Below are 26,820 nucleotides of genomic sequence, written 5' to 3'. Positions count from 1 at the left end.
GAGAATCATAAGGTGTAATTGAGGCCAGAAGTAGAAGCCATTAATTTCACAAGAGAGCTTTGGATGGTATAAAAACCCACTTCAGATGCATTAGTTGGATATCATTTTCCGTTTCAGTAAGAGTAAGATCAAATCAAGGCAGCCTCATAGTAAAAGGAATCCTACAGTTACACTCTGCAAAAAGGGGTCATTTTAATTTCAGGGTCTTTTATTACACAGCAAGATAACTGATTGAACTGTGAAATAACTTTTACAACATAAATATATTCTGATGTCTTCTCTTTAATGCATTTAAAAACTACAGAAGTATTTTTGGTTTTGTGTTTGCAGGAATTATGATGATTCTTCTGTTACTTTTGCATAACTTCAAAATATTTATATGAAGACTGTACTATTGCTAAATCTTCTGCCACTGTTAAATTTGCACTAATTATCAAATTAACTTTTTTAAGGGCTGTGATGATTTAATAGTTTCAGGGGTTCAAAGCTCTTGACCAAGAATGAGCTTATTTGCTATAAACCCATTACTTTTTTCTTACCTCTGGAAGCCTTTTTCTAGAACAAAATATTGTTGTAATTCAAAGCAAGAAAGTGGAAAATGATGGGCATTTCTGCTGTAGTAAAAATTACTCAAAATAGGAAACTATACTTCTTATAGCCTTCAGAGGATCAACTGTCAACAGAAAGACAGCTTGATACCTGCAGAAGAGTAGTGTTTCCAAAAATCAGGCAAGTAGCTTCAACTTAACATGCAACTTGTACTAGTACATCTACAAAGGTGGTTTCAGTAAGCACAGATGTTTTAGTGTTTATAATGTGCAAAGATTCTGAAGATCTCACAGATACTAAACTGATCTGATTTTTGAAGGCATATTCCTTTAACCGAAGATGGTACTGCTTCAGTTTAATTTTCAGAGCTCCCTTTTTGCCAAGGACATAAAATTGAACTAAAAGACGGTAAATGTTTCAAGGGCAACAGGTACTTGTACTATTTCTATTATAAATACACAAAAAAAACGCATTTTTAAAAATAACAAATGCAAGAGGCTGCTTAAACTGGTGAAGAAAGACAATACCACCAGGAAACATTCAGGCCTTAAATGACAAATAATCAGCATCATCTGTGCTTTCTCCTCCTTACAGGCTGGTTGAAATCCTATTCCCCTCAGTTATAAATCCATTGGGTATCAGCTATCTGTCTGAATAACCAAGGCCTAAGGTTTTTTAAAAAATATTTTCTTTAGACAGATACCTTAAAAATAAAATGACAAACCAAGTTTCATCTAGTGTAAATCTGAGCATCTCTGTGATGTAGCTGAATTGCAAGGTCCGTATTAATTTACATCAGTGGAGATCTAGCTTAAATAGTATAATTTTACTAAAATAGTTTAATTTAATATATACTTTATTTTTTTTCTAAAATACTATAATTTTATGCAGCTATATAATGTGTTAACAAGGTTAGCTAAATTGCAAATTAACACACAGCTTGTAAGTTAATTAAACTGTAAATTAACACACAGCTTCAGTTCAACTAAACTAGCATTCATTCAGAGAAAATCTGAAGTATGTGTTGATGATACTCTCATTCTGGCTAAATTGTGTATTACATCCAGGCCTTTTAATGACATTTTTGGGAAGATGAAGTGATATTTATTCACACTGAAGGAAAATGAAACTGAATCACTTTTATCCCTAGACTCTCAAGTTCCTACCTATAAATTTATAATTCACGTGAAGACAATACACAGCTTTTTAGAAGGGAAAAACTCCCAAGTTTGTCTGATGATGATAATGATAGAAATCAGTTTGTACTGTAATGGCTTAGCATCACTGAGGCTCCATCCCTCTCCAGCTACAACCCCACTAGTCTGCGCTAGGATACTGATCCCAGATATTTTTGGCAGATATTACACTTCTTAGAAACTTTGCTGAAAACCTCAATGCATAAAACATACTCTATTGTTTTTATTTTAAGGTCTTAGTCAAGTACATGGAACACCTCTCACAAAAGATTATCTATTAATGCATGAATATGTGCTGAGACACTACGCTGTACGCCAGCAGCTTAACAGTTCTGGGCGTACTTAGCAAGAAACATCTTGACACTTTTATTTACATGCTACCAAAAATACCTTCAGGAAAATACATAAACATTAAATGAAATGCAAATTTGTCATCTGTCAGTTCAAACTTATCCACTGCAACTTTGATTCACCCAAGTTGGCTGAACTGAATATTCTGAATCCAAGTAACCTCATCTTTAGTCATAGACTCATTCACACCTCACCCTCAGTGCCAAACCACCACTGACTAAGGGACAGATTCGTCTACCAGAAGAACAGCAGATCGTAGGAATGAGGTTAAATACATTTTGCTGTTACCATAAGTACTTACAACTAACAGAACAAAGAATACATTTATTTTGCATTTGAGAAGGAATATTTCTGGACTACAGCAGTCAGTTACTATCTAGATGAGAGAAGCAAAAGTAAAATACCGTGAACACAAGAGTTACTAGATACATTATTTTTAGTTTGGCAAGGAAGACCAAAGAGGCACTTTGAAACTTTCGGTGCAAGTATAACACTGCAGTATGTAGATAAGTTATTGTGTTTCAATCACAAGACTAGCAATAATGGTAAATATGTTTAGATTTTAATTAAACTTTCCATCGACTTGAGCATATATCACTAACAGTATTTAAATTTCTTAAGTCCCACAATATTTATACATCTTCACCACTCTTCCTTTAAGCCATAAAGAACTACTCATAATCAGTGCTTTTCCCCCAAGGAAAGAACTATCTATATTATAAACAAATTTGATTATATTCTGTATATAATTACCTTCTACACTACGTGATTATTGGGGCTAGTCTGGACCAAATTATTAGCATACTCTAGCTCTGAAGTCTTTATTATCTTCAAATATATTACTGAACTTTTAAATAAGAATTCCTTTTTCTTGCTTTAATGCAACTCGTTTTCTCCATATGTCTGTAGTGATGCTTATATGTCTTAATTTGAAATAGTGCAATTATATTTTAATGTCACCCTAAAGACTCTTTAATCTTTTCAGTTCTCTATGTGATGATTAACTATTTCACTGGGTTATAATACTTTTCCAGTGTTTTCACTGTAGATTTTTAAGTGAAAACTCTACCCTAGTCCAGTTTTAATTTGCATGTAGAAATCATTACTCCTTCAAAAACACCCAAACATCAGAAAGAACTGTTCATATTTTTTAATTCTATTTTTAATAGAATACATCCATTATCTTAAAAAAATCCCTCTTATCAGGAGCATTACATTCTTCTTTTTTAATCTTTTGATCTCAGGATCACCTAACTATGCATGCCCAGAAATTAATCTTGATTTATGCTCTGGAATTCTCAAAGTCATTTCACTTGGCTATCAGAAAACATGGCAATTCCCAGTAGTTTTCCCTACTGCCCCTTTAAGCCTGGGGGGCAATCCAAAGGCAGCACGAGCAAGAATAGCCACATGTGCTAATATGGAATTACCGCTAGTCAAATAAATTTTTGAATCAGGACAGCTGCATTTACAATTCTTAACATTCAAGGGCTCAGATCTATTATCCACTTGTTAAACCACTTATGCTTAAGAGTAACATAATTAAGCCCAAACTTTAAAAAAAGCAACTCATCATTGGCAGAACATTCAGTAATCAGAAGAGAATATGATAATCTCCTCTGCTATTCTATTTATGCAGAAGAAGAAAGGATGAAACTCAGTGGTAACCTTTTTATTTTTAGTTCCTAGTCTACTGTTAATTACTACTTCTGTTAATTAAGCTGTAGTAAGCAAGCAAAATAAAATAATTTTTTAAAAAACATATCGATTCTTAAAATTAGAGCTCCAGGTTTAACAGTGCCTTTGTGGTTTCTCAAGGAAGATTTGATTATATATTGCTGAATTAAGGAGGACCACCTGCCAAACAAACCCAATTTTTAGTAAGTGTTCTACATGAAACTCTACAGTAGACACAGAATCAACGCTGCTGACCAGCTTAGAGAAATACCCTCTGAGGTTCAGAAGCTGAATCTAACACAGTTACTCATATGGAATTCTATTAGGAGTGAAAGACACCTAAAATTTCCCAATGTGATTCTTCTTCCATTTTCTAAGGTAGTTACTCACTGACCAGCCATTCTAAAATACATCATGAAGCCATTCTTTACAGAGATTTAATTATTTGATCAAATGGATAAACCAAATTATGTGGCAAACATAATTGGACTATACTTTCGTTGGAACTACCTGTACTCTGACTTGAAGCTTTATTTTTCCCTCTCACCTCTAATGTACCAGATTGCATAGCTGGATACTTAAGATCTAAAAAGAAAACCAAAAGGCAAAGGTTGAACTGATTTGTCAGTGGAAATGCAACAAAGAGGAATACTGCTCCTACTGCAAATAACTATGAAGACAGTCTTCTGAAAAGGAAGAAGAGATGGCTGCTGCAAACATATTTTTGCTTCTTTCCCAAATATAATGAAAGTATCAGTACTGTATTATGCTGTCAGGCAAACATCTTAGTAGATCTCAACAACAGCCAGTGGGCCCCAATGTACCCAAATACTTGCCTTACATCAACAACTTATTGACCTACTGAAGTCAATTAAAATTCTCATGTGCTTAAGGGTAGATAGATTGGTTTAATCTCTTAGCGGATCATAACTTTAATTAAGATATTATTTATACAGTCCCCTTACTGTCTTTTCTCATGTACAGTCCCAATGTCTTCCATTAGCTCATATTAAAATATCTGTGTAAAAGCCACATGAAAATTCTTCCTAAGGATCTAACTCCATCTAAAGTAAAGCAATGCATTCTGTACATAAGCCATTTTTTTATATTCCCCATCTTATAATCATTGCCTCTGTGTAGGGAAGCAACAGTGTTTTTCACTTTTAGGAAAGTGCTAGCATACTGGGTGCATATTTGATTAATGCACATGAAATGAATGCTGTATTTTTTTTCCGCATTACTTCCTTTTCACAGTACATCCTTTTAGAATACTGTCTATAGAACAGGCCTTTTTTAAAAGAGATGCTTAAAATCTGAATAGAAAAAATAGAATCATATGTATTAACAGATAAAAAATGCCTAGTAGGCCAACTATTCTGTCTCTGCACTAGAGCAAGATTGTTCTCCATGGTACATTTTCTAGTATTTTACCAGTGCAGTTTTTAATGTGCTAAACAATAGGACATTTACCATTCCTCTTGTGAGATTATTTCCAGTTAATATATATTTCTGAAGAAGCTTTTTCCAAGATTCTACCTACATTTTCTGTCATTTAATTTTACCTTATAACATCTTATATGGGAACACCCTACATATTCCTTCCTGTCTTTGGTCTTTATATATACAAAATATTTCACAGGTCATCTTCCTCAACCTTCTCCTAATCTCTTAGCTGATATATAAACATTTACTTTATTTAAAAAAATAGAGAGACATCATATATAAATAGAATTTGAACACATGTATAATTTGAACACATAATTTGAACATTATATATATACACATATATATAAACACACACACATAAACATATGTATGTATAATATAAACATGTATTTAATGTTTCCATCTTAAAACAAAACTTTCATCGTCCTCACTTTTGTTCATCATAGAATCATCCACAACAACCTTTTGGGATATTGATTTATGTATGTTTGGATGCCATTGCATCTACAGTCTGATACGAAATATCTTGACTTCTACCATGCAACAGTGAAAATTTATGTCTAATAGATCAACATAACAATGCAGCATCTACAAAATACTAAATTATAAACTATATCTCCATTATATAGTAGTCTGGAATCATAACAGATTTTGCCCCAAAGACAACTTTTCTTTTTTCTTTTATTCTCATTATGGAACGAGTGTAATCTCACTCTTAAATGTTAATACCATCACTAAAAAAAAAAAAAAGATAGCATCATTAAAAAAAATTTTAAAAAGATTCCACAACTTAATAAATTTACACTTTTGTTACTGACTCCTGTGCTATCACATAAGTTAATTCAGGAAATACAGTTGAGCTTAAACCACTCAGTAACTGAAAGCTATTAAGAGTGGGTTAGGCAGAAAACTGTCAGATATAATTTAGATAAAGCTGATTCTACATTGATGAGAGGTAGCTATATTAGAAGCAACCTCAGGGGTCAGGTAGTCCTGTTTTCTACGGTTCATTTAATGAAATCATAACAACTGTAGCAATTAATCCTAAATCATTAAAAAAGTGATGACTTAGTCTCATTAAGTATCAGCAAGTATATACATGCTAATCTAAAGAATAAATACAGAATTACTAGACATACAAACACTGAAATCAAGACCCACATTTCCCATATACACATACAAAGTGATACCTGGTATTATACAGGAATATTTGCTTTGGAAATAACACAAGGACAAACTTTTTATGGAGTCTCTATGTATTCTCACTACTTATCTTGGACAAACCCAGACTATGTGAATTCATACAAAATAAGCAGGTAGGACTTCTTAGCGGCATCTAATAATTTAACTATTTTTCTTCCTCTTCAAGAAGCGTTTACTATTGATGGTTACATTAGATGAAATTAGGGTATTTTTTTCTTTCCTTAAAAAAATATTCTATCAATCTCGTTTATCAATCAAACTCTTACAACTGCTATTTCACAGTTCTGTTTAATAGCTCAAGCCTGCTAGAAGTTAGTGTCAGATACATTTCTAATCCTGTTCAGAATTCTGAAGATCTTTCATAGCACGTAGGAGTAAAAAATGCACAACAGCAACTACCTGTGGGAGAGACCCTGTACAGTATTAGCCTGGTAGTAGGTAAATTGCAAATTACGTGCTGCAAAGCCACACCTGAACAACACAATTTTTAGCAGACAGAAAATACATGGTTTACTCAAATATGACAATTACCATACATTGATCTGCTATATGACTGATATTATGTCTAGTTAAATATTTCTGAATTTCAAGCAATAAGGAAAGTGAATAATTGCATTATCAAAATCTATGTAGGCTTAAAACACTTAAATTCTACTTTATAATGTCACATTTGGTATCCAAAGCTTAAAGTCTTTACAGCCTCTGATGTAAAGTGATCTAAAGGCATTTCAATTTTAGAGTGAAATGAGATGTCATCTATGGATCTTTAGTATCAGCAAGAATCAATGAAGTGGCAATTTGCAGTAATAGGCAAAACCTAAATATGGCACACCTGGGAAAGAAGCAGCTCTGAGGACTACAGCACACTCAGCCCAACTGTCTTTATTCCAACAAAAAGCTCTCTCACTCTGTTAAAATTTTAACATGCAATAAAATTAACGTTCCTCTACATCTTGATTTTTCACTTCATAAAAACGTAACACTCTGCAAAAGAAAATTTCATCTCATCTCAAGTTTTTGTATTTGTTTCTTTCTTTGTCCTAATTTCAACTGGCAGTCAAAGTGCCCCGTTTCCAAGGTTGTCCCAATGTCACTGGTCCCTCTGTGTGTATAAAGTAACATATTGCAACTGCCATGTTATTGTCACACGCAAAACCCAACAGCAAAAGTCCTCCTTTTAGCAACATGAAGTCAGTCCAAATGCATGTTTAACAAAATACAATGGACAGCTTCACTGCTTTAAGACTGGGATTCCCCACTCCAGTTTAACACTAATGAATTTCAATTACCTATTGAAAAGGGAGAAATCATAACTTACCTAGACATAAGAGCTAGCTCTTGTCAGTTTTCTGCCTTTTCAACAATACTGAATTATTGTATGTGTTTTGGAGAATTTTGGAATGTAAAACAAAATAAGACAGTAAAAATAGGGTATTAAGCCTGGAGTGTCCTCAAAGAGATCAAAAAAACTACAATAAATTCAGAAATGCTGCCTTGAGATGAAAGACATCCCACCATTAAACAAAAGTAGTGAGATCCTTCTTAGAAAGATTCCTTCAATGGAGTGTATATCTAGGAACAAAGTAAAATGTAGTGACCTTTGCCTCTATTGTAAGAGACATGGAGGATTATCGACCCCACTTTGGTATTTTCAAATACAACAATAACAGCTGCTTTGTAATGAAACTCAGGCACTACCTAAAAATGTAAAAAAAAAGTATAGCTGGTTTGAATTTTATCATATTTGACCAAAAACTATTTGCCAAATTTGACCCAAAGGAAGCATTAAAAATTATATCCTCTGTCTCTCTTAATCTTTTATATAATTATTTTTTATGGTATAAATATTTTGTCTTAAGAAATCCATAATATAATTTCTATTACCATCTTTGCAAAACTTCATTTTTTGAGAGTTTGCTTGGCTCCTACAGAGTTTCTGTGGCCTGGTTTTTCCATTTGAATCTTAGTGAAAGGTGCACCTCGCAATTAAATTGTTTACATTTCATATTTTCCTTCCTCCATATAATTATAATTGTTTATGACAATTCATTTAGCATTGATTTCAACAAAAGCTAGACCAGTAATAATATAATCTGGAATGCTTAAAATTATACACATCTTAGAAAACAATTTGCAGAGAAATAAAACTGGAAGAAAATATTATTTCTAAGTTATAGATTAAAAATGTAAAGGTCCAAATTGATTAAGACATGAACAATAGCTGACACATCACATGGTGTGCATACAGACATTTGACCAATGCTCAAACTCTGCTGAGCATGTTAGCAATAATATAGGTGGTCACTGAAATCTTATTCTTAATGGCTCAGCTTCTGTTACTACCACTGCTGGAAATATAAAATTGAAATAGTAGGACAAGACCTTTAAACAAGTAGACAAGGCTTTTCACTGCTTCCATAAAGCAAAATATGCTTCTCAATGGTACATCCATATTTGCCAGTGTTATCAACCTTAAGAATTTTTTTCGGTTACCACAGAACAAACTTTATTGTTTTATGGTCATGGTAATGTGTCACTGTGTTTTGCAATTCAAGTACTTAGCACCATCTGAACTGAAATCTTTCTTTCTTCATTTAGTATAAAATTATTTTGTCAGAAGAAGCTTCTCATCAGCCTGTTGTTTAATTGCTTTTGTCTATAGCAACCAGAGCATTCTATGTTTTTTAATTATTTGTTTGTGTAGGCCCTAAATCTCTGCAACAGACATGGACAGGAAAACCATCATTTCCTTCCATCGTAAAAAACTGACTGTGGCTAAACACTGTAATCTGTAGAATTTACATAAACACATTAATTAGCCTTCCTTTGTTTCTCTCCAAAACCATATTAAAATACCACACACAGCTGCCTCTATGAGAGATTAAATTCATGTCCTTTCTAATTCATGATGTCACCCCAGTCACAAGCAATTTCCAGTAGTTTTACTTTCAAAAGAAAGACAACTAATGAAAACATCACTATAAAATTTTACATGTATAAGTTGTGCAGACATTCTACAAAAAATTTAGTATTCATTTGAGACCCCTTTCTCACACCGCTGGGCAAAGATATATAGGCCAGCATTCCTGAAGCTAAATCAAACTTCACTTCCAATAAAATAGGCAGCTATTATGACACAAGCTGAGAGCTTCAGATTTTATTTCTATTAGAATATTGCTTTCTCACATACACATAACAAAATTATTTGACAGAGTGTAACACTTAAGGATGAGCCAAATCATTGGGGTTTTACTTTTTCTGATAGGGGTGATCAGTACTAGCAGAATATTTTATGGCAATGTATCATATGCAAAGTACCATATGAATTTATGGAATAAAGTAAATGGGTTGATGTGATGGCCAAAAGGGCCTTTCCAGTGTTTTACAGGAGGCTGAAAATGAAAAGTCCTCAATCTGAAGAGTAATAGTAACATTAGAAGAGTGAAAATGAGTAAAATTATGAGACCTTATGCTAGGAAATACTGATATAAGGAAGGCCAAGGACTGCAGCAGCAAGATCATGGAAAATTGTAAGTGTCTGGGAGCAGAATGAAAGGAGGAATGAGGAAAAGAGATTTACAGTAGTAAGCAGCAGTTCTGAAGACTGCCATGTAATACACACAAATTGTGGCTCCTGCATGAGTCCCACTTTTTTTTTGACTCTCGAAAATGTAGATTGGTTTTGTGGTTTGTTTCTGAAAAATAAGGACAAAATTCAATTATTTTATTCTTACTGTTATGATTTCTGGTACATCATAGTCAATAAGCTTATATCTACAGTGCATCAACAGATGAGAACTAATGGAAAAGGACAGAGATCACATAGAAAGTCCGTCATCAAGAGACTGAACCCACATGTCCTAGTCAAGTCCATATCTATTAGATTGTCCTGAAACGAATATAATTATCTTTATTCCTTACCTAATGTTAATGAGAACATTGCCGTTAGAATTAAATGCCACTTACACATTCTACGGCATTCATGACCACAGTTAGAAAATTTAAAAGGTAAGAAAGCCATACTATTGCGAACACTCACTTTTTCACCTATTCCAGTATAATGCTATTTTTTAAGAGAAACAAGCAAGAGAATGTTCATAAGTGAGAAAGAGAATTAAAACAAATTATTATGAACAAACTACTAATTAATCTACATTTTTGGCATAGCACAGCTTTAGCTTTTTAATCTAATGAACCAAAATCTCTTCAACAATCAGTAGCAACAGGCCCAGTACTGACAACACTTGCAAAACAAAGGATGAACACTACACAAATATTATTCAGATCACTATCAAATTTTTCCCAAGACCAGGCCTTAAGTCTCTGTCCACAGAGAGCTATATTTGCACTTCTGTCCTCATAAACAAGCCCTTAAAATGCATACAAAGGGTTTATTATACTATACACAAACATTATAGTCAATATTATCTTTCATTCCCACTACGGAGTTGTGAGTCAGACCTCACTCTAGAATGGACCCACCTCTCTGTCTAAGCTCCAGAGACACAATATTGGCCAGCACTGATGTTTAATTAAACAATTAGCTCAGAGGTTTTGAATGCTTATCATAAACTAATTTTCATCTCAAACTAACTTCAATGTGCTGCCAAAATACATTTTAAATACAGAAAGACAGCTCTAATAAAATATTAATTTTACAAATTTAAATGCACTGTAGCAAGGGAAAAAAAATTAAACACTCTTGGTCACCCAGCCACATTATACCTACACACTTTAAAGATATTTTAAATTACTAGATAGATGACTATTACTATGTAAACATAGAGGTCCAAAATGAGGACTGGAGCCCCTGAACTAAACAGAGAAAGCATGCAGTGCTTTAAACAGCTTGTGAATTAAAGGAGCTGCATTGTAAAAGACTCCTAACTGCATGCTAGATTTGTAGCAGTAACTGCATTAAGCAAACCTATCAACTGCAGTGAAGGTAAATGAATGTAAGTAAGAGTAGACTATTGCTCATGACACGAAATGTTGGCAATCTGCTCTAACTGGCCATGCTTCAGCAAAGCATTTAAGCATGTGCTAAAGGGCTCTCTTGGCTAGGAATACTTTCTTGCATTGAGCCTAAGTGCTTTGTGGATTTAGGGCCAGACAAAAACACACATTATTCCTTTTTGTGAACTAAAATGTTCAAATACCGAGTGCCTAGAGAACTGATGCATTCAACTTCTCTGTCATTTAAGAGCAAAAAGAACAGGATGTACTTAGTAACTACAGGAATTCATGATTTTTGTATGCATTGACAGTCACACCTGAAGTTGGCTATGAACTTTCTTGGTACAGACTGTTCTCTGCAAGGCTGGACTGATGAAGATGCAATGATGCATGTTGGAATTAGAGTATATTTACAAAAATGAATGTGAGAAGCATCTTTTTATTATAAATAAAACCTTAGAGTATATACGGTTTGGTGGAAACTTTGAAATGCAGAAAATCATGCAAAGGTATCTTTCCCTTTTTAAGGAACTTTTTTTAGAGGAATTTATGTATTTCATATATATGTTCTTTATGCTGGTCCCTTCTCTGAAAGCAACAGTCCACATACCTATCTTAGGGAGGAAGCTGTTCAGTGGTCACTACTATCTCATCTTTCTTCTACTAGAAAAATGCCAACATCTCTGTCGCCAATGCAAAAATATTCTGTAATAAACCATAGAAAATACTTATTTTTCTGTGTAGAGATGTAATCAATTTTAAAAAAACAGAAGATATCAAAGGGAACATGCATTTCCATCTATTTTTTTTAGTGTAACTGTTAATTAGTAATTGAAAACAGATATATTGTTTATGAGTTGTATAGATGCTATGATCTACTGAACAAATTGAGTCTTTTTATTTGTTCACAGTCCTTAAAGAAGACTACATTTCTCATTACACATACCCTCATACAGCCTGACTTTTTGTGCTTTGAAGGCTTAAGAGAGGAATTACTGCAATATACAACTTTCACTCAGAAAATCTGTCTTTCATATCTTAGGGAATAAACTTCAGCCTCACCAAATATCATAAATAGAAGAAGTATAACCAATTGCTTTCCTCTAATGAAAGAGACACATTCCCAGTTCCTCCCACTTTACCTCTACTCTCCAGCATTTCTGGTACTGGGAGGAAAAAAGATTAAAAATTTTTAATTTAGAAAGAAGAGCCTTTTGATTTCTATGTCTAGTTTCCAGATTTTACAATTATGTATTTTATATATTCCACGTGACAGAATGGTCAAGTTGCTTCCTAGTACTAGGACAAAGAACCAACCCAGCACATTTACTGACTAATCAAGAATCTCACTCCCAAATGGTTATTGTCTCTTATTTCTACAAAATAAGTCATCACTGCCAGCATATACACATTTGTTCCTCTGCTAACATTGTTCTACAGCTCAAACATTCTCGCTCTGCCAGTGCTTTTCTCTTTGAGAATGAAAATTTCAGTACAATTTCTTTAGTCTGAAAAGATAAATAATGAGAATTTTTTATAATACCTGTGTAGGACAGTCTCTTTTTCCCCAACTTTAGCTACCCACCTTGCACCTCTTCCTTTTAGAATTCATGTTTCAATCATAATCCCAGTAGTACTGTGTACATTGCCTTTAATATTTTCCTTTCACTCCTAAAAATGCTGTAATACATCCTGATATATCTTTACACTTGTCTTTTTTCATTGCCATGTCACATTTATGGCTTTAGTCACCCTGAGACTAATAAAGCCAGATCTCTCTCTTCCTCTGACACTTTCAATTATAACTCCCAGCTTATAACAGAAAAATCTTATTAGTTCCTAATTAGACTTTGTACTACACAATTCTGTTTCACTCACCCTTGTGTCTCTGACTTTCCTGGTCTGGCTTTCCCATCTTCTTCTATCAGCCAGTTTGCCAGCCTTTATTTTTATACTCAGAGAAATATTTCCTATTGCCTCCAAGTTAAGCCACACTTCAATATGAATTTCTTTCAGCAGTAGCACTGATCTGAATTAAACTAATCCAAGGGCAGGGGGGGGAATGCTTTTTTTTCAGCCATATCGGCTCATCTATCCAGTTTATCATACAAGTTCTTCTGCCAAAAGTCAACATGAGGGTGAAAACAAGCCCAGAAAAGGAGGATGCGCTTCTTTCAACAGCGATGTATTCTGCAGACATGTCAGCCTGCTCCGCAGGCATTACCCTGTAGCTCTTCACTAGCCTCAGCCTGTCTAACAGCTGATTGCCATGTTCTTCTCTTCACTATTAGCCTTTATCTTTTTCTGGCTCCAGCACTTGTTGGATCCATCACTCATTGCACTGCTTCAGGATGCTAAGAAAGTAGACCACCATTCACCTGTTGCCAGTATCAAACATCAGCATGCTGACAGTGCTGAGCAAAGGGTCAGAGGAGGCAGAGAGCCCATGGAGGGGCTGGGGAATGCAGTTGCTGATGGCAGAAGGCTGGAACAACTGCAGCCAGCAGGCTGATCTGCAAAGGTCATTTTACAGCCCAGTACCAGACTGGTAAGAGCTTGCTGCTCTCAGAGGACCAGATCTTTTTCTCCTTGTCCCTTTCTCTACTATTACTGTTCCTCTTCTCCACTCCCAGCCATGCAGTCCTACTCTGGGCATTGTTCAGCTCCTTTATGAACTGCTTGTACCCACTTCAGAGCAAACAACTGCTTGAAACACGCTGAGTGACTGTATGCATGTATGCTGCGTGACGGGAACAGTCAGCAAGGAGGAGAGAGGTATGAAGGCAGAACCATGCAGCTCTTTTCTTTTGCATTGCTTCTCCTTTTCAGCTGTTTTATCTATTGACTTTTAATAGAAACTAATAATTAGTAGTATTAATAACGAATAACTAAGCAATGTATTTGAGTTGCTGACTATAAACAAAGTGGAATGCTACACAGTGTTAAAAACAATATGTCAATTTAAATGTTTGAAAGGTATTTAGAAGTTGGGAAGATTTAAATCATTAACTCAGCCAGACTCCACAATGTGAGCTCTTTGTGATTTTGATTGCCCAGTGGGTCAATTAGAAAAGTTTGGGGAAAACTACACCTTTTCTTCAGAAGATGACCGAAAGAGAAGAAGAAATATACTGGGACACTACCCTGCAGCTTTGAAATAGACATTCACCATCTTGTGGTATTAGAGTGTAGGCATACTTGCTGATATAGAAATATATTAAATAAGGTGTCTTGTCCAAATATTTATGACTTAATTACTTATCTGTATAAAGATAAACTTCTGCTTTAAAAAGTCATGAAACTTTAATGAGGACAGAAGGCAGTAGAGTGAGAGGACTTGTGAAAAGAACTCTGTTTATCTCCAGGGTAGCAGCTGAGAAAATGTCCCACAGTTATTACATGACTTGAGAACAGAGAACAGGTTTTGACACAATTAACCTTTTGGCCATATAGAAAAGTTATTTTAAAAAGTAAGTGCTGTTTTCTTGAAGGCCAGAATTTGTATACCTTGCAAACTCCACTCCAATCAGCACTTCTTAAAAAATGATAAACACACAAGGAAGAGTAGTTATAACTAACTTTTCATTTCAAAATGAGTATCAGAAGTACCAAAACATATTCTTAGCCGGTACATAAATTTTCTTTATTTGGAAGCAATGACAAGAACAGACAATATGTGTCAAATACTAATACAGGAGCAGATGACACATAAAACAGTAATAAGGGAGAAGGTTAGGGATGGAACGTCTAGAAGTAACAAAATTAGTTTAGTCAACCTGGCAGACACATTTTTTGTGGTCTTAACCAAGTCTCCTGTTACATGCAAAGTATTGTTGTGAATCTGTGAAATGGATTCCAGGATTAAGACTTGTTAGTTTATCTCCTCCTGAGCTACCTAACATCCTTATGAAAAGGTATATTTTTATTTCTATTTTAATGGCAGCATTCTACCTTTGTGGAGCATACACACTACAATTGCTGCTGTAGGTAATTGTGCAAATAGCAATCAAGGGAAGTTTTGCCAATTATAATGTTGTTGTTCCATTGCAATTTAAAATATTTCAGTGCTTTTGCCAATTTAAAACTCCAGTTAAGTACTGCAACTTTTCTGTTCTATTCTGGCGTGCTTTCTGTTCATGGTTACTTAATTGTTTTATGAAAATTAAAAAAAAATCATTTTATTCACATTAAAAAATAACTCATTATGGGGAGGAGATCAAGCAAGCAAAGTTTCAGATCTGAAGTTTAAGTGCTGAAAGTGTAGAAATGCTAACTGAAGACAGAAGTCAATTAAAACATCCTAAAATTCTCAGCTAGGGTAACTTTATGTGCCTCAGCACACTTTTCATCTTTTACATTCCCTAACTACTGACCTGCTTTACATATTCTTAGCAGTGCTATCCATTGTTCACCTTAGTTGTGAACTCCAAGTAGGGTCAGAAAGAAAAACAGTTTTGCTATCCTATTTATTTGTCCATTTTTCTACGAAAATAAGCACAAGGCTGTTCTCTAATATAATGGCACATTTTGAGCATTTGATTCTGTAAATTCCAAATTATTTGTCTACACTGAATGTGTTCCTGGTTTAGAAATCAGGTTCTCTTTTTTATACATATCTCTTACTCAATTAGCATTCTCAGGTCTTACTGTAGCTCCATCTTTAATTTCTTTTTAGAAGAAATTTGATAAGTTGCACAATAAGAATTCTGGAATAAACTCTAGCATCAGCTAGAAAATATATTGCATGATTTTGTTGCCTTTCTCCATCTTGCCATTTTTTACTAGCTTTTTCACATTTTTGTAAATAATTCAGATGTGTTCAATTTATGCCTTGGAACACTTTATCACAACCTATTATTTCAATGTAAATTAAATTTTTCTACAAAGTCAATTTTTAAGACATCAAAAATATAGTACTAAAAGCAGTGCAGTAGGTCACATGTTGACCTGTTAACCAAAAGACACTTCTAGGATTAGTAATAAAAATATATCACAAATTAAATATCTGATATGCAGTGACTATTATATCATTGTAAAATACTGCAATTTTACATAAAAGATTGACTTTATCTGCTTAAAGATTTTGTGTAATATCCATCAGTATACAATATACAACAGTATACAACCTACCTGAATACATTGCCCTGTAGTCATACTTTGTGTCTCTCACTTTTAACTCTATTAGCTTAAGAAGACATTCATTAGACCTTCAGTAAATTCTTGACTCTACATGTGGCATTTACTTTTTGTGCACAAGTTATAGAGCAACAAAGGGAAATGGGAAGATAAGTTATAGAAATCTCTTTAAATCTAAGCAATGTGCATTGTAAGAAATATTCAGAATAGTACTGAAAATAACATTTTCTACATATGTTTAGCCACATTTATTTATTTGTTTGGACAAAATTTTGTACTGTATATTAAAAAATACGGGTATGTTTCAAACAGATGAACAGAACAGAAAAGATGCAAAAAGACTGCTCTCATAATCCATCTCATAATCCAGAAAATTTAAGAGTCAGGTATAAAATAATATAGTATCCAATTTTACATAAGGAAATGAACTGCAGTAAGAAACATAAGTGAAATGAGGAGTTTCAAAACTGTCTACAATAGGTGAAAGTAGATTTTTCTTCACTGCACTAAAAATTACAGAAAGGTTTAACTAACCAGATTGGCAAAGAATGTTACCCCAAATCGCCCTTTTTCAAGAAATCTTCCAAGTCTGAAGAATAGCCTTTTCACCACACTGAATATAGCATCTCAGTGTTCTGACATAAAAGTAAGGTTAGAAATGGAAAGACAGCTAGAACATATCTGCCCCAAACAAATTCTTTCAAAAGGAATTTTGTATTTTGAAAGAAAATTCACAAAACGAAAGAAAAAAACCTGTAATTTTTTGAAGAGATATGTTATAAACAGGGTGAAGGCTATAAAAAATTACATTAAATGAATTAAACATGGATTTTAAATACATAAGCAGATTGATGCTAATGGTCATAAGCCTCATACTTAAGCTACTTGGTTTTGTGCAAAGGTGGAGTATTTGTGCTTGGCTCGTGGCATAGTCTCTTTTATTCTACAATATATTTAAAAGCAAATCTGAAAACATCATTATTATCCAACAATGTAAGCAGCACTACAGATGGACTGAAATCCTAAACTTAAAGCAAGTATTTAATCATCCAGTTTTTAAAATAAAAATATTCAGAATCAAGAGAAATAATCATCCATCATGCAAAATAATGTAACTTTCTTTCTTTTGCCCATTAGGCCAATGGCTCTTTTCATAATCTGATAAGTGAACAGCAACATGAAACAGCTGGAAAATTTGTGAGTTTATATGCTAGGAAAAAGAAGTTCATATCACATTGGAGCTTAATTTGAAAGCACGTTATACAATGTAGAGAGCCATGACTGAAACTCAGAGCTGTACTGCTGGATTAATATATCTTCCTTTCAAGCTAATTAGAATTAGGCTCTAATTAAGTGTTTTCAAAACCCTCTTTTGGATGTAAGGTTGTACCTTCACATGGTGTTGCACTGTGTCATATGCATTTACCACTGCTTGGAACCAACTTAGAGACCTGCCTTTTGGGGAATGAAGACATGCTCTAATATGCATACATCTAAAATTTATTTATATTCAGTTTTATACATATACATATACATATACATATACATATACATATACATATACATATACATATACATATACATATATGTATTATACTATACAAAATTTGTTTACATACATATATCTAAAAGTGTGAGGATGACTAACAAAGTCTAGTATCTTACTCAAGTTCCCAAGTCACTGGAAACAAGCTCATGTGATAACAAGGTACATCATGGAAACAGAAAAGAGTAAATAGCAGAATATCTTAGCCGTAAGGAACTAAATTCTTAAGGCGGAATAAATGCAGATGGCAAAAGGATTTGAAACTAGAGTCAGGGCAAAGGTTAATCTAATATCTTTTGTCCAACACAGGCTAAAAGCAGACAGAAGACGGGATCATCCCGTCTGCAGATACACTTGTGTTATCTAAAACCAAATTCACTAGAAATGCATATGCGCACACGCACACATGCATGCACGCACACAAAAAGCAGGACAAAGGGGGATGTGAAAATAGTGTTCCGGCAAATTCCATCCAGGAACATATACAGTAAATTAACTGTTAATGAGCTGCGTATCTCAAAAATAACTTCTTTCATAACTTCAGAGGGATCTGGACAGGCTGGAGAGGTGGGCCTGTGTGAACCTCATGAGGTTCAACAAAGACAAGTGCAGGGTCCTGCACTTAGCTCGGGGTAATCCCCAGTACCAGGAAAGGCTGGGGGATGAAGGGATTGTGTGCAGCCCTGCTGAGAAGGACTTGGGGGTACTGATGGATGAAAAACTGGACATGAGCCAGCAATGTGCTCTTGCAGCCCAGAAGGCCAACCGTATCCTGGGCTACATCAAAAGAAGCATGGCCAGCAGGTCGAGGGAGGTGATTCTGCCCCTCCACTCTGCTCTGGTGAGACCCCACCTGCAGTACTGTGTCCAGCTCTGGGGTCCTCAGTACAAGAAGGATATAGACCTGTTGGAGAGGGTCCAGAGAAGGGCCACAAAAATGATCAGAGGGATGGAGCACCTCTCATGAGGAAAGGCTGAAAGAGCTGGGGTTGTTCAGCCTGGAGAAGAGAAGGCTGTGGGGTGACCTTATTGCAGCCTTTCAGTACTTGAAGGGGGCTTATAAGAAAGATGGAGAGGGACTTTTTAGCAGGGCCAGTAGCAATAAGACAAGGGGTAATGGTTTTAAAATAAAAAAGGGAAGATTCAGACTAGATATAAGGAAGAAATTTTTTACAATGAGGGTGGTGAAACACTGGAACAGGTTGCCCAGAGAGGTGGTAGATGCCCCATCCTTGGAAACATTCAAGGACAGGCTGGATGGGGCTCTGAGCAACCTGATCTAGTTGAAGATGTCCCTGCCAGTTGCAGGGGGGATGGACTAGATGACCTTTAAAAGTCTCTTCCATCCCAAAGTATTTTATGATTCTATGATTCTCTCCTCTCTTCCTCTTTCTGGAATAGCTTCATACTAATATTGCTAAAACAAAGACGTGAAATTCTCATCACGCTGAAATCAGTAATTCACAAAACTCTCTTCAACAAAACCAACACTTTACCCAGGTTTTCACTTATATATGTTTCTCACTATTACTTATTTTAGCTTATGGGTAATTTGCTTACCAAGCCTATAAAAGTAGAGTTTACAATAGGCCTTGGAAAAGTGACCATGGCATACGCAAAAATCGCTACCATGAAAGCTACCAGTTCACATTTTTCATGGCTTCAAGAAAACCAGTAGTAAATTTCTCATTATAAAACTTTAATTCTGAACCCTGTAATGTAAAACATTTTATTACAACATCTATCTCATTCCCTAGAAGTATGTTTGGGAATGATTTGTCAATAAAAGTGAGAATGATTCCATGCTCCCTTGAGATGTTACCAATAAATTACTGCAAATTAGCTACCAAATAAGTCCCATGTTAATGTTGCTAAATGTTTAATTTCCACAAGCTCTTTAGAGAGCCAGTGCTTTATCCCACTGAACTACTGAAATATGGAATTATGTGGTATTAAAGGTGAGGTAAGTATTTATAGAGCCTATAGAATGCTTTCAAAAATAAAGACCTATAGTCTTTCATTGTTTAAAAACAGTTTCTCTCTTTCTTTAAACCCTTTAAAAAGCCTATGAAGATTTTAATATTCACAGGATTAACACAGGTAAAATAATAGAAGTATGGTTCTCAGAACAAAAAGATTTGCCATGTATTATAGAGCTTTCTAATACTGGAGTTCTTCTGAAAGGGTTGATTAATCATACTATTTAAAGGTTGTGACACATTTATGCTCAAACTAATACAGGCAAAGCTAGTAATTCACAGTTACAAACCTGTGCAAGAGACAGCTCACGTGTTTGGATGCTTGGTTTTAAATTCTGGACCTTTTTGGACCCTGCCTGTTGCTTTGGGTTGAAGCCAGTTAATTAGCACATCTTAACTCTCTAGTGATTTGTGTGTTAAGGAAAAAAAAAAAAAAGTCTTAATTTGTTATTATTTGCATTTGCACTGAAAAGCCTTTGTCATTTAGGTTGACTCAGAAGAACCATAAAAACTGTACAGAATAAGGATAATAATTCATATTGTACTCCTTAGCCAAGATCATAAAATTTTAGACTCACTCAAAAAAAAAAAAAAAGCAATCTGCAGAGCATCCATTTAAAACACAGAAATAGGTGTTGACCATAAATATACTGAAGATGTCAGCCTAATTTATAAATAAATATTTAAATGGGGTTTAGTAAATTCTGAACATAGATCTTCAAGCTTTATACAGCCAAAACTTATTCAAGGCAAAGCAGTATGAAAATTTGCATGGAGAGACACTGGATATTTGGTGCCATCAACACTCTAGAACCCTTGGACTACAGTTGTGCTGATCATTGGCAAGGAAAAGGTCATACTGGCATATGCAAAATAAAAGCTTCTCTCACCAGTTCATCCAAGCCAGAATACTGACCTTTCAATTTATTTGCCTTACAAGCTGTCAAAGCATTTACCCATTAAATATATGCCTTGCTGCATCTCTTTCTGCCACTCCCTTCCACCAAAAAGAAGAAAAATGGACTGCACCCATGATTTCACCTTTCCACAGTTTAAACTGAGAAATGGGGTTGCAGCAGCTCAGCTGACTCCAAGAACATTGCAGTGAGGGGGCAGATGTTGATCAGGCAGCACTTACCCTATCCGTAAGTGTTCCTCCTGCCTGCCCCATGCACAATCTGTATTAGAAAGAAGGGAAATCCACATAAGCAGAGTCTGTGAACCAGGTCTTCGGCTGAGAGCTGCGTCCTGATCAGATGGTCAGATTCGCCATGTGTTGAGCCCCACTTCAGAGGGGTCTTTGAAGCAAGAATACAGGAGTCTTTCTGCAACAGCCAAAGGAAGGAATAGGTCCCACACAAGCAGCGAGGGCCAGCCCTCCCTCTGACATCATTGAAAGTGTCTGATGTATAAGACACCTTGAAGAGGAAGCAGAGAACTGAAATCTCCATTCAGCTAGTGAGGACAAAGACCTGAGCAGTCAGCAGGGAAGAATTCTGAGAAAAGAAAGGTGAACTGTTTTTTTTCAAAATTAGGAGTGAGGTGGGAGAAAGCAATTGCATGTTCTTTGCACAACCACAAAGAGGAGGGAAAGACTGGGCACAGGGAAGATGAATCAGTGGAAAGTGAGATTCAAAGCCTAAGGTAATTTATAGTTGGTTCAGTTAGGAACATTCAATTAAAGGCTTTGAAATGCAGTGTAGCCAGCAATGAAGAGTTTGGCTTCTCTCCAAAAGTAGCTGTACACATACCCAGGACCAGGATGGTCTCAGGAGGGGTTAGTGGAATTAATGGCATTACTAGAATCTCCTCTCCTGGTCAAAAGTTAGTGCTCCTGCCTGACATAGCAAATTATCCACCATTTAGGTTACTCTTGAGGCACGTTTGTAAATGGCAATATTGAGTCTCCTTTATGTTCAGTTCAATATTCTCCATTTGACATAACAGCAGCCATGATAAAAATATGTGGCCTGAGAGTACAGTTAGGAAAATATGAGAATGAATCAGCAGTTTGATTTCTTCCTCTTTGAACCATGCATTTTAACTTGTTGGGTTTCCAGTTTGAATGTTATTACTATTTCATTAAGGCCATAACTATCTGTGTTCCGGTTCCTGAAAGCCTATTTGGCATAACATTCGAATTAGCAGTAATGAGAAAAATATACTCTTCCATCATCATATTTGTTACCTTGATGAATATCTCTCTGTAGAAAAATATGAAATGATGTACCTGCCTACTAAAGCCGCTTCAGGAGATGGTTGAACATATAGGTGGCCTATTAGCTAAAGAGGAATTCAACCTAAGGCCCAAGGAAGAAATACAGGTGTATCTAAAAAGTGGATTTATTACAGCTATTTCTTACAGCTACTCATAGAAAAAGAAGATGTCAGCAAAATTAAGAGTGTTAAAAGATCACACTAAAAAAAGTTAGGCAATTTTGGGGCATTTGGATTTTGCATATAATGTGATAGGGAAGCTTATATGCATTTTTTGCACATATAAGGCTTTTTGTAACTTCCTTGTAGCTGAACTTAGATTATCTGCCACGATAACAAAAAAAAAAAAAAACAACAACACAGTGGAAGATACTGAAAACATTACTTGAACAGAGTGAGGTTTCTATTTAGTCATCAAAGTCACAGATGGGAACAAAACCTTGGGTAAAATCTAAGGCTTTGGATGACAATTTGTTTTAGAGAATATTATCAAGGCGATTACTGTTTCCAGAATTATCTAGAGAAGTGGAAATCAAAGACTATAATATGGATATTAGTTTTCTTTTTTCTGCTGAACTTTCTGCAGTGCCACTCAACTGTTAGCATGTATAGATAGCTAAACCACTATTTTATAATGGTAAGTCAATGTAAATTACTAAACTTATATTTGCTTTATATATACTTGCTGGGGTAAATATTAAGAAAAGCTGTTTTATCACTGAAAAATCAGTATTCCCACCAGTTGGGGAGTTAGAAATTCCCATGCTTGCAAATATTCAAGATTATCAAAAACAGTTTAATAGAATTCAGAACATAGAGATGGGCACTGGATTTATACAGAAATCTGGTAAGTAGGGTTTACCTTTGGTAAGCAAAAAAGGACTAGAAAGATCTTCCTAAAATGTTAAATGTAGCTCCTTCTTCTGTAGGTATGAAGTCAGCTATTTGTAAACCAATCTCTTTTATAAATATACCAATCAGCATCTTTAAAGGTTGGTTTGTTTTGTTTTTTTTTTTTTTTGTTAGTGGTTAGTTTCATCTGAGTTGTGGTTGTTTTGGTTTGCTCTTGATTTTGTTTTTCTACCTAAAGTATTTCCACTGGAAACTTGTCCCAGGATGTGATGAAAAGCAAACATGAAGAAAAAAATCCAGTTACTTACACATTTTGTTCTTCTGCTAGTTTTACCTCATTGTATACCAGCAGGATGCATTTATCAGCAGGAATCTTATTTTCTCACTGACTCTCCTACACTATACAAGGTAAGGTTTTATAAATCCCTCTGTATTGTGGGCTCTGCTGTCATCTGAACAGTATTTAATTGCATGTGTTCCAGTTTGAGTTCACTTTTTTTTTCAAGCACAAAACTACAACTGAATGAATTATTCTAAATGAGGTGTCCAAAGTGCTACTAATTCCTTACTGCTACTGGAATAACTTTCCTGGTGCATTGTAGGACCATATTTGCTTTTTCTCACAGCTATGGCATGCTGTCTGCTCATACTTATTGATTGACCAGTAACACAGAGATACGTTCTTCTCCTCAGTTATTTCTAAGTAATAAGTCCACAACTTACAGCAGAATTGCATGTTATTGGCTCCAAATGACCTTTCATCGTAGCCTACTTAGAGTGTAATCCCATTTCTATTATTAAAGTTCAAACATTTCTGAATGATATTCCTATATTCCTCTGAGCTGCTTATCAAGGGAAAGCCTCCCTCCTTCTCCTGTTCTCCCTGTCCTTTGCCTCCTCCTCACAGTGATATCATCACAAAATTTACTGGGCACTAAACTGTTTTTTATATTATCTACTGCATTTTATATTATACTTTTTACCTAAATATTTCAATTAAGTTATTAAAAAATGTTGGTTCCTCTTCTCTGGTAAGTAGAATTACAAATTCAATTATTAACTCTTAATTGTCTGTCAGTATCACATGGTCTTGGTCCTCACCAGGTAAATTGACACTCTTGTATCAAAACAGATGTTAGCTTTTTCTGAGAGTACCTATACCAGTTATTTTATAAATAAATATTGATTTCATCTCTTTTGTGATAATACTGATGAGAGTTGGAGGCTGAATGCACCCTTTTGGAAACATACCAGTTACATCGTAAAGGAAATTGTCAGTGTTACCAAACACTGAAGATCTTATTTCTTGCTGCAAGCATAAATTTAAGGATAATGAATAGCAATGCTTTCGGTGTACCTTGACACATGTTGTGAATCCTTGCAATAAGACAGTAGAAAGCAAACATAACCAGTACAAGATTGAAACAACACAAATACTCTGGAATATTAAAAATTGATATTTTTTAGGTGAGACAAATGAGTTCTGATATCTCTATGTAATCTAAAGACATTTTATTTCACCCAAAAGTATCCAACTAAGTCAAACCAAGGACATGTCAGCTTTAGCACAGCTGTCATTCTCCCTCTCATTTAACATTCAAGGAGTTAAAGAAGAAAATCTATATGGGACTGGCTGCTCATTAATTGTGCGCACAAACACACACATAAATCCCTTCAAAGAGTATTAGCTTTAAAAGTAATCTCTTATCACCCAAAATGGCACATGAACTATGTAACTTATATTCAGAATAATTATTCATCAGACATATCAGGTATCAACTGCTGACTACTTAAGGCTCTTCATTTCAAAATAAATTGGCATTAACACACACAAAATATAAAATGTATTTCTACTTTCAAAGGAAATTAACTTTCTGTAGTACTGTTTTTATTGTCATGTGACCCTACAGAGTCATGGGGTTTGTAGACATTAAAAATGGAAATTTCCATCTTTGTCTTTGGTTTTCTATCCTGTTTGACAGAAAAACTAACTGATAAACTAATTCATATATTGGACATGCTGAATAAGAACACTTATTAGCTACATACTTAATTTCCCTACAGCTTTCTGGCAATCTGTTAGATTTCTACATTTCACTGACACTTCTAGCTTATTTGTGAACAATACTGATCTTTAAGGAATAGTTTGGAATCGGTTCCAAGTTATTTAAATACTTATACTTTAAAAACATATCCCCTCAAACCAGATTCGTCTGGCTGTACTAAGGCAACCTTTTGTTTCTGAGCATACCAGTTGAGCATACACAATTGCTAATACAGGGGGGTTTAATTCAATTGTTAATATAAGTGTTTGGCCAACACAGAATACATGTGCTACTCATGTGGGGAAAATGTGCTGGCCGCAATATAATGTAAGCATGTTTGGGCGTGTATTTGCAGTCATATCTTAAACTTAAGCTAGGAATTTTGCCAAAATGGACTAACTTTCCAAGCAAAGGTTTGGTCAACAGTTGAATACATAGCCATCCTCACAGTCTTGTTTTAGCCATTATCATTGGATAGGCACTTCTTTCTACTTCAATCTAATAATGAAAATCAGAACTCTAATGGTACACTGGATTTATCAAGTGTCCTTACAATAGAGGCATGCAAAGTGCAGGACAAAACAACATCTGCTTTCCGGTTTACTTATTAATACTTTCATTTTGGTTTTAGTAGGAACAAAACAATCAAAATGCATATAAATACATCTCTCAAATATAAACAGATGTGTACACTTTCATAAGCATGTAATACAATACTCTTAGACTGTATTCCTTAAAGAAGCAGTGGTTTTAAGCCTCTTTTGTTTCCTTTGCCTCTTTCTCAGTGCTATAATGCAGTCCTCAGTGTTTGAGCACCAGACTTCAAATGAGAGATCTATTCAAAACATGCACAGACAAAATAAGTGGTTTCCTTAGTAATGGGAACTATGTGAAAGCTTCTGAAACAGCTCCTCCTCCAGTAAGTCATTATGTACATGATCCTTTCTACCCCCAACTTATTAATGTAAAGATAACTTTACATTAAAAGAAAAATACCTAACGTGCACCCACAGTTTTTGGCAGTCAAATTACAGAGGAGAGGTGAAACATTTACTGCATTCCTAATTAAATAGTTTGTTTTTTAATCAGTAAGGATGTTGTATATTCCAGTGACCTTTTAATTAATTTTCTAGATCTGCAAGTTGAAAAAAATGAAATTGTGTAACCAAACTACTAAGAACTTCACTTTGGTACCCTTTACACTCCAATAGTTTAGTGTATTTGATTTAAACTATCATTAGGTAACCATACTCTGAAAACACACTGCACGTATCTGTGCTGTTCTTTGTCACCACCAATATAACTTCATAACAATTACCCATGACCATGCGTATATTCTCAAATGCTATTTAAGAATGCTATTGATGGCATGGGAAAATTGCTATGACACTTCTTTTAATCTCAGAGTAAAAGTAAATAAAAGCAAAATGACATTCTATTTCTAATATTTAGCATAGTGACACTGTACAGATTTCTAAATCGGCAATGTAACTCCTGTGCAAATAGTTATGAAAAGCAAATAATCTAGAATTACTATTGTTGTCCATCCATTTTTAATATTAAACCTAAATAAAATGTAACAAAATAGTTTTTGTTTAGTTTCGTCAAAAAAGGTACGAAATTCAAGTCTGAAGTTCCGCCCTTGAGAAACACACTGAGGCTTGCCA

General features: G+C 34.8%; 1 protein-coding gene across 4 annotated transcripts in view; it reads right to left on the bottom strand.

The window, feature by feature from the left end:
• The window catches only part of IMMP2L (inner mitochondrial membrane peptidase subunit 2), a 480,274-nt gene that overhangs the window by 205,048 nt on the left and 248,406 nt on the right, over positions 1 to 26,820 (bottom strand). The gene's annotated exons all lie outside the window — the stretch shown is intronic.

The sequence above is a fragment of the Nipponia nippon genome, unplaced genomic scaffold (assembly GCF_047370975.1).
Source record: "Nipponia nippon isolate SJK-2023a ecotype South Korea unplaced genomic scaffold, ASM4737097v1 scaffold_3, whole genome shotgun sequence".
In the NCBI taxonomy this organism is placed as follows: Eukaryota; Metazoa; Chordata; class Aves; order Pelecaniformes; family Threskiornithidae; genus Nipponia; species Nipponia nippon.
This window is presented reverse-complemented; position numbering and strand designations above follow the sequence as displayed.